This window comes from Lepidothrix coronata, unplaced genomic scaffold (assembly GCF_001604755.1).
Source record: "Lepidothrix coronata isolate B3197 unplaced genomic scaffold, Lepidothrix_coronata-1.0 Scaffold144, whole genome shotgun sequence".
Lineage (NCBI taxonomy): Eukaryota > Metazoa > Chordata > Aves > Passeriformes > Pipridae > Lepidothrix > Lepidothrix coronata.
In genome coordinates this window covers 408,563-421,313 of record NW_016690324.1, presented here as the reverse complement: position 1 = coordinate 421,313, position 12,751 = coordinate 408,563, and the positions used below count along the sequence as shown (strand labels likewise).

Below are 12,751 nucleotides of genomic sequence, written 5' to 3'. Positions count from 1 at the left end.
CTTGGCACCAGGACTGCAGAAATGGATCACCTCTTCCTACATTCTCTGGCCAGGCAGCACGAGCCTTGCTTGCTAACCTGCTTGCAGGGTCCTTTATAACCTCTCCTCTCAGTCACAGAGCAGAAATCAGTTCCCATCTGCACCCATGCTCTGCAATCAGCCCCTACTATGCCCAAAGCCCGACAGAACCTCCAGAGGAGAAGCAGAGGCAGGACTTGGCATCAGCAGCTGCCAGCACCCCCTGCCCTCCCCTGAGCCCAGCTTTAAAATGGGCACCAACTCCTGCTCCTGAATCAGACCATATTCTCTCAAACAGCTCCCAGGCTGGAGAAGGAAACTTGGCAGCTGCCTGCAGGGAGAGAGGAGGGGACCCCTCTCATGGTGCTGGCAGCCCTTGGCCCCAAGGAAAGCAGTGTTTCTATTCTGCCACCATTGCTTGGCAAAGGCTGAAACCGAGGTGACTTCCAGTTTGGGAGTGAGAATGAGCTTGCAGAGCGCAGGGCTCGAAATGGTGCATTTTCTGCTGGCAGCGGTTCAGAGAAACCCACAAGCAAACATATTTTTTTGTATAAATAAGACAGTGTGTCTCGCCAGTTAAAGCAATTCAAACATGAATGTAGCAATTTAATTGGTGCCAATTGCTGTGTCTCAGTAGCATTAAGATTTCAGTCACAGACTCTTTCGCATGGTAGATGGGCCGGAAGGGGGAAGGCAGAGGGACCAGCAGGATGGGGCTGAGGGGAAAACTGGCCCACCTCCTGCTGCTTCAGGAGCCTTTTCCCCCTGAGCGGCCCTGTGCTGCCCATGGGGACCATTCCATAGCAGGGAGAGGGTGCCTCCTTCTCTATCTGTCTCCTGGTTTGCAGCCCACCATTTGACAGCCTGCACAGCACCCTGATACATCCCTGCACTCTCCAACCCTTCCCTGCTCCAGCTCCTGCACACCACAGCCTCCTGCCAGCCCCATCACACACTGGCTCTTGCTGAGCCCGGGGATGGGTGTTAGTGGAGCTCTGGATGTGCCCCTGCAGGCATGGCCTGCAGAGGATGAATCCATTCATGGGTGCAGGACAGATACCACACACTACACCACCCTGGCTGTCCTGGCACCAGCCTTTCTGTGGGAGTTTTGTGAGGTCCTGCTCCCTGAAAAGGCTCTGCACACCACTGTCCTCTGGCTCTGCACGTCAGTGGTTGCAAGGCAAAAGTACAAGCACAGATCAGGGCATGCCACAGCCTGTTGTGCACCCAGGGATGATGGAAAAGCAGGGTGTGAGGGGCAGCACGTCACTGTATGGCTTGTGTTGCCAGGCTAGGGGATGATGGACCCATGGGACCCCCTTGCTCAGCACATGACCCATCCCAGCACCTCTCTGTACATCCCCAGCACGTGTCCCTGTCCCTGTCACAGCTGGGGCTGCTCTGTGTCCCCTGTGGTGCCAGGAACATGCTGCCCTTTCAGGAGGAGGTGTCCCAGTGGGAGAGGAACAACAGAGGTGTGCTTGGCTTGGGCACCCTAATTAGGCAACAGGGAAAAGGAGGAGGGGAAACAACCACCCCTAAAACAAGCCTTGTTATGTCCAATTTGTGTGGCGAAGCGGAAGGAGCTCCCTGGAGCTGCTCCAGCCCCTCAGGAAACAATACCCAGTCTATACCCTCCCCTTGAAGCTCTTCTCCAGGGGATTTCTTTCCTTTGGTTAAAGTACAAACAAACAAACTCCAAGAAGTGTTCAGTTCCAATCCTCCCTCGCAGGGATAGGATACATCCAGCCAACCCCAAGCCCTCATGGTCCCCAGCTCCTTCCAGCTCTGGGCCAAAGGCAGCCCCAGCTGCCAGCGCCAGTGGCTGTGCTCCCACGGGGTTTGGCCACCACACAGCTCCTCTGCTCCCTGCCCTTTGCCACTCCAACCCGGGAAGATGCTTTGCTGGAGCCTGTCCCTATGGACACCATTGCAATCCCATCCCACTTCAGCACGGCATCAAACACTGGGACCAGAGGAACCTTGGGGACCAGGCACAGAACCCTCAGGCAGCAGTCAGTCATTCAGGCAATGCCACAGCCAGCCATCGTGGTCTCTTCTTGCACAGCATCACTCCTGCAGCTAGGGAGCATTTCTTAACCTCAGCTTTCCTCTGGTGCTCACTAAGACATTCCTGTCTTGCCCTAGTCCTCAGTGCTCTCCTCTCCCTACCAGTGTTGTTCTGAACACCTTGGAAATCCTGTCACAAACCCATCAAAAATGAGGCTGAAAGACATCATGGGGTCATTGTCCTGTTACAGTGCCCACATCTTCCCACCCAGAGCTTTGCCTGACATGTCCTTTGAGATCTGTCAGGCTGAAGGAAGCCAGCCTCGTGTCTTTAAGCCTACAGACATTTCCCCTAAAATCTCTTTTCTCTCTGTGGTGACCTTTCCTGTGCATGAAGACTATGTGTTACCTCCCCACAACACCCAGTGAGCAACAGGCCCCATCAACCCATCTCCTGGTCCTCTGCAGCCTCTTCTGAGCTTCTCATCACCCTCCTTGCTCTCCCCGAGCTTTTCCACTCCACATCCATCCCTGCTGAAGTGCTCAGCATCACTTGCTGGGGAGGACCTGCCCCTCCACCCTGCCTGTTTGAGCTGCCTCTAGCCATGCACCTTTCCGCATATCCCTTGGGAAGAGCTGTGGGATTCCTGCCTCAATGCTGCAATCTGGTTTGTGTCCACTATAGACTTCCTGATTGGTGCCAGACTCCACCGGGAGCTCTTGGGATGCCCCTGTGCTCCAGTGCACACTGGCTGCCCACCCAGTTCGGTTCCAGCCCATGGTTCAGAGCCCTGCAGGACCCCACAGGATATGCCCAGGGCTTTGGACAATAAGCCATGGCTAACTTCTCCCTGACTGCAGTGTTGCAGCTGTCTGTGCCTGTGTTCACACTCCATTCATGGGCACCCCAAACCCCCAGTCCTGTGTAGGGATGTGGGAGACAAGCTGAGAGTCCTTCAGCAAGGACTCTCCATGCTCTTGAGCTGGCTTAAGGGAGAGAGAAAAGTCCTTTGCATACTGCAAGTGGGTTGCTGTGACTTTGTGCTTCTTTAAAACACTGACCTCTCTTGATGCATCGACTGATTCGAGGGTGTTCCCTGGGTTCAGGAACACTGCTCGGGGTTGGTGACTGCTATAAAAGCCATAACACACCCGAGCCTGGGTGACATCCATGTCAAAGAGTGACTTCAAGCCTCATGTCAGACCCTGCCCAGGGCTGGCTGCCAGCTGGGGTGGCTGCCTGGTGGCTCCCCATCCAAGCCAGCCTGGCACTTGCACTCTGCCAGGCAGAGCTGTGTCTTTGGCACTGGCACCACCTGCCCAAATGAAACTTGCCTCTTTTCTGAGAGCATGGAGTGCACAGGCACCTTGTCCTGCAGGGTGCTGAGGGGGAAATGACCCTCCAACCCACTTCTTGATGGCCCCTGGGGACACTGGGTCTCGACATTGCTAGTCCTCCTTCAGACGGGAGACCCTCTGAAAAGATTTGGGGATGTAAAGCTTCTGCACAAGGGTTTGCACAGCAGGCCAACTACTTTAAGCTATTTGCCCAATGCTTTAGTGTAAACTCCAGCCATTCTGAGGCAAGGATAGAGGAACACAGAACCCCTTTCCACCACAAATTCTGCTTTGAATGATTCCCAGTTGGCAAGTGAGTTCAGGAGGCAGAAGCTCTGAGCCCACAGTGATCCCAGTGTGAGCATCAAAGCCTTGCAGATCATGCAAACCCCTGTTCCCAGGCTGTCAGAGCTACATAGTTCAGCACAGCTTCAATCCAGACCAGCTCCATCCTGTTGGAGGCCCTCAGCTCCAGTGCTTTCAGGATAGCAGAGCTGTTGCCCACATCCATGCCTAGAAGGGTTTTACCAGACTCTGCCCCTCCAGTACCTGGCACACCAGGGCACAGACCCTCGGCAGGGCTTGCAGATGTCCCTCTCCACCTTGGCCTGGCCCTCAGGCACACAAGTCCTGCCATGGGAACAGACCAAGGTGGTGTGGTCCTCGGAGCACCCTGAATTCAGAGATGACCATGGGTGTGCTCTGACGAGCTGACACAGGGTGACACTGCTTTGCAGTGGGGCACACTCATGCCTCCAAAGGATGCCTTGCTGGAAGAGTCTGAGCAGCCTCTTCCCCACGCACACCCCAGCCCTCCCACAGTCACTGAGCAGGGAGAGCCAGGACAACCCCCTGATCCAGGGAGAAGCAGAGATCACCTGGGCCCCACTCTCGCTGCAGTGGAGTCTCCCCTTCCTGCCCTACAGCCGCAGCATCCCCTTGACTCCTCTCAGCCATCCCAGTCCAGGACATGGTGAGAGCTGATGGGATGGCTTTTGCCGTGGGATGCTGCAGAGCTCATCCACTCTCTACCAAATACCACCTCCCCAGGGCTCGGCAGGGCCTTTTGGGGTGTCAGCCCCTTGCAGGAGAGCAAAGCCCCTTCCAGAGCAACTGTGCTGGGTCAGGGAGAGGGCCCATGGGGACTGTACCAGCTCCCATGCGAGGTTTCCCATCCGGAGGGCCGGAGCTGAGCGGGAAGGCGAGATGGCACCGGGGTGGGCGACACGGGAGCTTACCTTGGGCAGGGTCCCACAGGTCGAGTGCCTGTGCCGTACGTCCCACGGGCACTGGCTGCCCCGAAATTCCTTGATCTCCTCCTCTGCACTCTCTGTCTGCTGCCTGCTGAGGCTCTCCCTGCCCTCCCAGCCTTCCCCAGCTGGCAAGGCTTTTCCACTTAAAGGCGAAAGAGAGGGAAAGAAAGAAATGAAGTGGAGGGGAGGAGGGGAAAAAAAAAAGAAAATAAAATCAAAAGGAGAGGCGAGGCTGTGCCAGGGCTGGGCTGCAGCCAAGCCCCTGCTCTGCTCCTCTAGTGCATTTCAGCAGTGCCCCGGGCAGCCCCAGCCCAGCTGGGAGGGGGTCCATCCGCCTCGGACCTGAGTGTGGAGCAAAACCCTGGGCCGAGGGATGTGCACGCGTGTGTGTGTGCGTGTATAAATAAAAGAGACCTCGGGAGGAGGAGAAGGGGGGAGGCTGCCTCACCAATGAGGAGCGGAGCTCCTCCGACTTCCTCCCTCCACCCTCTGTGGGGACCCTTTGCGGAGCAGAACTCGAGATTAACGCCCGGCGGACGAGTGTGATGGGTGAAAAAAAAAGCTTTTAAAGGGAGGAGAAGCCAAAGTGACTGCAAGGAGAGGGGAGTTTTGCTGCGGGCTGCGATGGGGGCGAGCGGTGAGGGCTCGACTAACGGGAAACAAAAGGAGCCCGGACCAGCTCGACTATCGCCTCCTTAAACTGGAGGGAAGGAGCTGCTCTCTCCCTGTGTCTGCTTTCAATTCTGGCCTTTTTCCCTGTTTTCTTTTTCTTTTCTTTTCTTTCTTATTTTTCCCTCAAATCCCACCCCCCCCCCCCCCCCCCCCCCCCGCCGTTTTCTTTTTTTTTCCCCCCTTTCTCAGGATATGAGGGGATGTTTAGAAAATCCGCTGCCCACGCCAGCAGCTGACTCATGTTTTTATTAAAGAAGGCCTGTACTGAACCAGCTCCGCGTATTCCCCCTGGATCCCTCCCAGTGCTCTGCTGTGCCGGCACGGCACCTCCTGCCCCGCTGACCACCAATGCACCCTCACAACTCTTCTTCTTTTTGGAAGAGGGGATAAGAGGTCTTGTACAACTGAGATGCTGTGGCGGTGGGTGGGTTTATTCGGGAATTCTGGGCTGTTGGGGCTGACAAGAGGTACAGAGCTGGGAGAGGTGGCAGGAGTTTTCACCTTGGCCATGCCATCATCTCAGATGTCCCGCATGCCTCCTGTCCTTGAGGGGTGATGAACCAGCTTTAAATCCTCCCCACACCTTGATGAGTTCAAATCAAGTTTCTGAGACTCCCTCAATAGGCAAAACATCTTTTGTCCAAAAGAGGATTTTTTTTTTTCAGTTTGTTTCAGCACTGTAACAAGGGGCAGATGATCTTTGGATCAGAACCGCCTTTTGACCCATCAGTTCTGGCCACTGTTTTCTTCTTGGCGACGCTTAAGAGTGGTCAGGCATTGGAACAGGCTGCCCAGGGAAGTGGTGGAATCACCCTCCCTGAAATTGTTCAAAAATGTCAAGATGTGGCACGTGGGGACAGAGTTTAGCGGTGAGGATGGCAGTGGTGGGTTGAACTCAATGATCTTAAAGGTCTCTTCTAACCTTAACAATTCTGTGATTCTCCCTGATCCAAACATGGAAAACTGCAGAAGTGCACTGGCTATCCTGAAAAACGAGTCTCCCTTAAAAAGATACCTGTCCATCTTTCCTTGGTTTTCCTTTCTAAGAATTAAAAAGCCCTCCCCATAAAGACAACACCGCTGAAATCCATGTTCCTGCCTTGTTTGCAAGGCAGACTCATCCCCTCCTGCCTCCCGAAGGAATGCCTGCACAATGGCCACAGCTCATGATTCCCCAGCTGGACCAGCCCGATATTTGCTGCTTATCACCCGTTATCTCCGTGTTTCCTTTACACCAATGGAAAACCAAAGGGGAAGGTCTTTATTCTGTGCAGCTGTGGAGGGTGAGGAGAGCTGGGGTGCAGCACCCTGGTTATCCATGCATGATAAGCAGCCCTCAGCATGGGGCTGGTGTGCTGGCTCCATGCCTGGCAGCGTCTGGAACAGGGGCAGGTACTGCCACGGGCAGGGCAGGGGGGATGCAGCCCTGGGCAGATGGATTCCTCCACTCCAGTCAAGGTGGTGGCCATGTGTCAGGGGGTCCTGTCAGCTGCCCCTGAGCCAAGACAATCTGTTGTGCAGAAATGGAGCCATTGAGCGTGAGAGCAGCTCATATGGGGGGCAGGCGGCAGAGAGGACGTGCTGCACACACGGCTCTTCCCAACACTTTTCCCAAGGGATAAAGACGTGTCTGACTGGTCCTTCTGTGAGGACATACGGGCTGCTTGGAATTGCTCAGCAGAGCTATTTCCTGGCAGTGTCCCCCCTCCAAGGACAACATTACTGCTCCCAACAGAGCGGGAGAGGGAGAAACCTGCTGTACAATCCTGGTGGGCCCCTCGGTCCAGGGACAGGCTGCCTGGGGTGAGCAGGGGGTGGAAAAGCTAGCACAGACTGTGTTTGAGGGCAAAGCATCTGTAGTCTGAGGTGGGACATATTTCCCCCTCTGCCCTCTGCAAACAGATGGCACCACAGAATCACCAAATATTCTGAGTTGGAAGGGATGGACCCACAAGGATCATTGAGTCCAGCTCTTAAGTGAATGGCCCATATGAGTATCAAACACATGACCTTGACATTATTAGCACCATACTCTAACCAACTGAGCTAACATACTCTAGGCTGGGAGCAGGAAGAACCAGGGTAAACAAAACCCTCTCTCAGGAGAAGTCTGCAAAGGCCAGGATTCATTGTTTTGGGACGATGAGAAAGCCCTGGAGAGCCCACAGCATCCCGGCAAGCACACAGTTGTACATCCCCAGCCTGCGTTGTACATCCCCAGGGAGCATCTGGGACTGCACACTTTGTTTAGGAACAGCACGTTGGGGTTACGGCAGCTCCTGGGAAAGGCCAGTTTGGAGGAAGCACGGAAGCCAGAGGGACTTGCTTGTGCAAGTGTGTGGGTGGAGGGCAGCAGCTCTGCTACTTCGGCCTCATCACTCCTTCATTGCTCACCTCTATTTCTGGCGCCTGCACCCCCCATCAGTGGTGCTGCAGGACTCAGTGGTCCCCCTGGGGCCAGGACAGCTGCAGTGTGAGATGCCAGACCGCTCTCAGCTGGGATTTCCAGCCTCAATAATCATCATTAAGTGCTAACGGGGGCTTGGGATCACATAGTGCCACATCTCTGGTGGGGAAATCAGCCACTGAGACAGGCACACTCCAGGTTGTTTGGTCTGCTTTGGCATCATGTGGATCAAAGCAGCACTCCGACCTCCTGCCCCATCCCAGGCAGAACTGGGACCCCAGCAAAAAGCCCCTTTTCCACATCTGACAAGGAGAGAGACCAGAGCCAGGATGACCCAACACAGTGGTGGAAACAGCCATGCTGGAGTCAGCAACAGGTCCCATGTGCCAGCAGGTGACAGGTAGGTAGGAAAGAAGCAACAGATGTCAGCCTTTCCCACTTCTCCGAAGGCTTAACGAGAGCCAGATTTGCCCTGGCTTTGGTTTCTCCAAGTTCCTATCAACTCCAAGACAGCCCAGGAATTTCAGCATCGCTCTGATGTGGTGTCAAGCCGCAGACCACAAGAGAGGAGCAGTGGGTGCCAGGGAGCACAGCACCACATTTGGGCAGCCCATCTGGTGTGGCAGCTGCCAACACTTGCTCCTGGCTGAATCCAGCCCTCGAGCCCTGGGGGAGCTGCACCAAGGCTTCATCCAGCCTCTCCAGAGCTCTGCCCTGGCCTCCGGAGGAACAGCTACCCTGTGCATGGTCCTGCTTTGCCAGGGTGGGTGACAGCACTGCCCAGAGGAAGGGGAGGCAAAAAGTGCTGGACTTCTTCCAAAGTGACCATATGTCTGAGCACAATGCACTGGGGAGCATCCTGGGATGGGGAGTGTCCTGCAGCACCAGGAATACCAGCCATGGACCCTTCAGGGTGACAGCAGTGTCAGAAGGTAGCACTGAGCCATACACCATGTGGTGCTGTGTCCCTGCAGATGCTGGCCCATTCCCTACATCCCCTGGGTTTGGGCAGGGGAGGAGGCAGTGGCAGAGGATTCTAACCCGCTGCCTTTCCCCACCTCGGGGCCTTTCCGCCCCCATCCCACGCACTCTTCCTAACCCCCACAACGAACCTTGGTATTAAATGTGCTCGGCAGAGCCCCCGGGAGGCAGAGACAGGCTCCTGGGTGAATACTAATAGCGATGCCGTCCGGCCGCCCCAGACTTTCCCACACATCTGCAGCCACTTAATGTGGGAATTGGGAATCGTTAACCCTCTGCTTACACAGTGCCTGAAACACGGTGAAGGAGTGAAGCACAGCCAGGACACTCCCCACCAGTGCAGGGGGAATCCCATCCCAACACAGTGAAAGCAGGGACCCCATTGTGCTGGAAAGCAATGAGGGATGCCAGCATGTGTCCAATGCCCTCTTGAGGATAGTCCCAAAGTTTGTGGCGTTTGCATTTCCCAGGAAAGCTGCTCCAGATCCCCAAGAGGAACACAGCCCTGGATGGGGAGAGGGGAGTTCTATGGCAGTGCTGGCAGCACACCCATTCAGGCTATCCCAGCACTCATCCCCTCCAGGGACAAGCTCTGCAGAGTTTACTTGGCACAGGGCCACAAGTGCCAGCACAGATGTGGTTCAGGCACCTGGGAAGAGCCAAAGGGCTCACAGGAGTTTACATGGAGCTGATGGAGATGGGTCTGGGGCTTGTCCTTTGCAAGCAGGTTGCACTGATGTCTCTCCATTGCCAGGGAAGAGGAATTGGTCTTGGGTAATTCAGTGGGGCATCTGTGATTGCCCCATCCCTCCCTTGCCCTTTGGGATGCTGCTCCAAAGATGTGTGACAGGAATGATGCATGGGAGACATGTTCTGCTCTTCCTTTCCTCCTGCTCTGGGAGGGCAGCAGGAGAAGCTAGGGAATGACAGAAAGGTGATGGCTGGGCTGGGGTGTGTGTGGGGCCATGCAGCTCTGGGATGTGCTGGTCTGAAGCCACAGATTTGACTGTGGGGGCAATAGGAGCTGGAGGGAGAGGGGAAGTGGTGGGGCAGGAGGCTGGGAGGGGGAAAGGGTAGTGAGGAGAGGCACCTACTCGACTCTCTGCAGGCATCTCCCTTTCCTGCTGAAAACATGGTGGGGTTCAGAGCAAGCTGGGTGACAAGACAGGACTTGGTTTCCCAGATTGAATGCCTCCTCCATGGGAGGAGGAGGTGAAGGAATGGTCTCCCTGCTCCATCTGTGATAGCTGCTTGTAGCCTGGCCCTGGGGACCTTCCAGCCCTCCTGCTTCCAGGAGATGGCATCACTCGATCACGGATAGGAGCACCGAGCCCCAGGGAGCATTGGGGAACCCTGACTGCTCTCCCTCTCCACTGTGTCTGCCTAGTTACCATCAGGAATATCAGATATGGACAACTAGCAGGAGGTCCCCAGGCTGGATTTGCTGCTGGGGGTCTCTAGGGTGGATGGAGGGGATACTGCCACCTCCTATCATCCAGCTGGGGACTTACAGGCGCCCTGGCAGTCCCTGGCCTGCTCAGCCATGGGCCCCCAGTGCAGGCAGTATCCTGGGGCTCTGAGGATCCCCGTCCTTTAGCCCCAGTTGAGCAGCAGAGATGCTCCTCAGGGAGCCCATGGAGGGGAGCCCATGGAGGGCTCCTCACCTGGCTCTTCCTTGGCGTAAACTTTGCCAGCTGTAATCCCCACCAGTAATAAATGGGTCAAAGAAAAGGAAAAGAGGGAAATTATCATCAGTGGATCTTTATGGCCTCATTGTCTTCCCTGGCCCCCTTCACCCCCACCAAGGGAGCTCGTGGCTCGGCTGTTGGCAGGCACATGGTGATTCTGCACCCCAGTGAGCCTGTCACCTGCTGTCACTTGGGCAGGATGCAGGTGTGGGGTCCTGGCCCAGACCCCTGAACCTCACCTCCCAGTCCCCAGCAGCTTCCTGAGCCCTTGGCCTTGGCCCCACAGGATGGGAAAAGTGAAAGGGGGTCTGGGCTGCCTATCACTGCCTGCAGGAATAATCCCAGTCCCTGAATTGCAGCCGCCCCTGGGGTGACACCCAGCAGCCACCTGCATCCCTCAGTACCTCCCACCATCCACTCAGGGGGGATTTTCTTCTTTTCTTCTCTTTTTTCACACTTCCTGAGCCAGAGCCTCTTCGCTGGTTGGAGGAAGAGGAGGAGTAAGGTGGCCTTGGCTCTCTTGTTTACACAAAACTGAGACCTTGGGAAAAATCCAGGATAGATGGAGCTATATGGCACATCAAGCAGTCTGAGCTGCGTAGTGAGCTGAGATCATCACGGGGTGGGACTGTGATGACAGTCACCTTTGTCACAAGGGAGGGAGCCAGCACAAAGCTGAGCAAGGGGCTGGGAACCCCGGGGGCACAGAGAGGGTGCTGCAAAGTGCTCAGCTCTTGTGGTGCCTCTGGCCATGAGAGGTCTCAGGATGCAGAGCCCCAGCAGTGTCAGCTCTGAGGGTGATTTACCATTGCCGGGGTTTTACTCTTCTCCTTTCTTGCAAACCAGATCCCTTACCTCTTACCCATCGCCCTTCCATCTCATCCTGGCTCCCACCTCCTTGCAGGGAGTGGATGTGGCACAGCAGTCAGTATCTGTGTGTTGTTTTGACACAGTCTTAGCTGGAATTGGGGCTGGAGCAATGGGATGAGGTGCCCAGGACTGATGCAGAGCTGCTGAAGGTCCACAACCCTGTGCTGGAGGTTTTATTCCCTCTTCTCAACTTCATCCTTAATTTCTTTTTTCCCCTGCATTTCTCGCTCTCTCTTCCCTCCCCCCCTACTTCCTACTGTCAAATTCCAGGCTATTTCAGCCCCAGGAGGGTGAGAGTGGATCAGTCCTTGTCCTGCTCATGTTTCTAGCAGGCGAAGGGGCTCGTGCAGAGAAAAGGACAGAGGTGGCCTTGGGGAGGGGTGATAAACACCCTTCTGGACCCTCTGTGGGCTGTGTTTGTGACTGAGGAGAGAAAACCATCCTGCAAATGATGACTGTGGCTGTGGTGGTGTCTGGCATAGCTGGGAGCGTGACACTGGTGGGGGAAAATGGTGCGGAGGAGGCTCCTGGATGCCAGTTTCTGCAGTTTCTGGCAGCATGACACAACGCTGGTCCTTGGTCCCTTGTCCCCTCTGGAGTGGAGGAGTGTCTGGCCTCACAGTCGATGAGTGGGCAATCTTTGCTGGGGTGTTTATGGCTGGTGGCCACCTCCCACCTATGGCAGACACGGCTCCACAAGAGTCCCCTTTCTGCTTGGTTTTCCCAATCACCAAACATATGGGAATGTTTTTGCTTCCTTAAGGCTGAAAACAGGTGAGAAACTCCTCTTGCCGCACAGTTGTGAGCCCCCTGGAGATGTGTCAGAGCCCAGGGACTTCTCGTTGTGTCCATGGTGAGAGCATTCCCCCTGCACTCAGACTCTGTCTGTCCATCTGTCCTGCTCTCTGATACTGGGGCGAGCTTTGCTGTCAGGGTTCAAGGGGTGGGTTTGCCCCTGGATGGAGGGAACAAATAGGAATCCAGAACCTTCGCTTCCCACCAGCCCCCCTTTTCCAAATAGGCCAAACGCTGCCGCTGGGCACAGAAAAGCCCTGTTCAGAGCAAGAGTTAAGTGTTCCCCAGCGTGGAGACAAGGCAGGTGGCAGGCACAGCCCAGCCTGTTCCCTGCCCACAGCCAGGTTTTAATGCTGGGTCTCAGCCCAAGGCATCCTGCTCCTGGGGTGCAGATGGTGGTGGGCTCCTTGGGGCATCCTTATAGGTGACACCTGTGTTGCCCCAGTGTCCCCAAAGCTGGCTTCTACAAAGGGACCACATCTGGTGGCATGGGCTTAGTTGTGGGGTGGTGACAACGGAGGGAACGTGGGGTCCTCGGTGTTCCCCAGGGTTACCCACCACCTCATCCTCCTTGCAGCCGGGGTGGGAAGTTTGAACTCAGTCCCACTCACCCGCTGGGGTTCCTGCACTTTGAAATGCAAACCTGCCTTTCAATGCAAATGCTGCGAGAGGTTGGGCCCAATAAAAGCCTGTGGGCAGGGAGGTGCCTGGCCCCA

General features: G+C 55.7%; 1 protein-coding gene across 1 annotated transcript in view; it reads right to left on the bottom strand.

The window, feature by feature from the left end:
* PDGFRB (platelet derived growth factor receptor beta) overlaps positions 1 to 4,980 on the bottom strand; it is a 32,486-nt gene extending 27,506 nt beyond the window's left edge. Inside the window, exons 1-2 of the mRNA XM_017828006.1 lie at positions 4,965 to 4,980; positions 4,608 to 4,764 (exon numbers count right to left, since the gene is read on the bottom strand). The gene's annotated coding sequence lies outside the window, so the exon portion shown is untranslated. The remainder of the gene's footprint in view (positions 1 to 4,607; positions 4,765 to 4,964) is intronic.
* Positions 4,981 to 12,751: the final 7,771 nt, after the last annotated feature.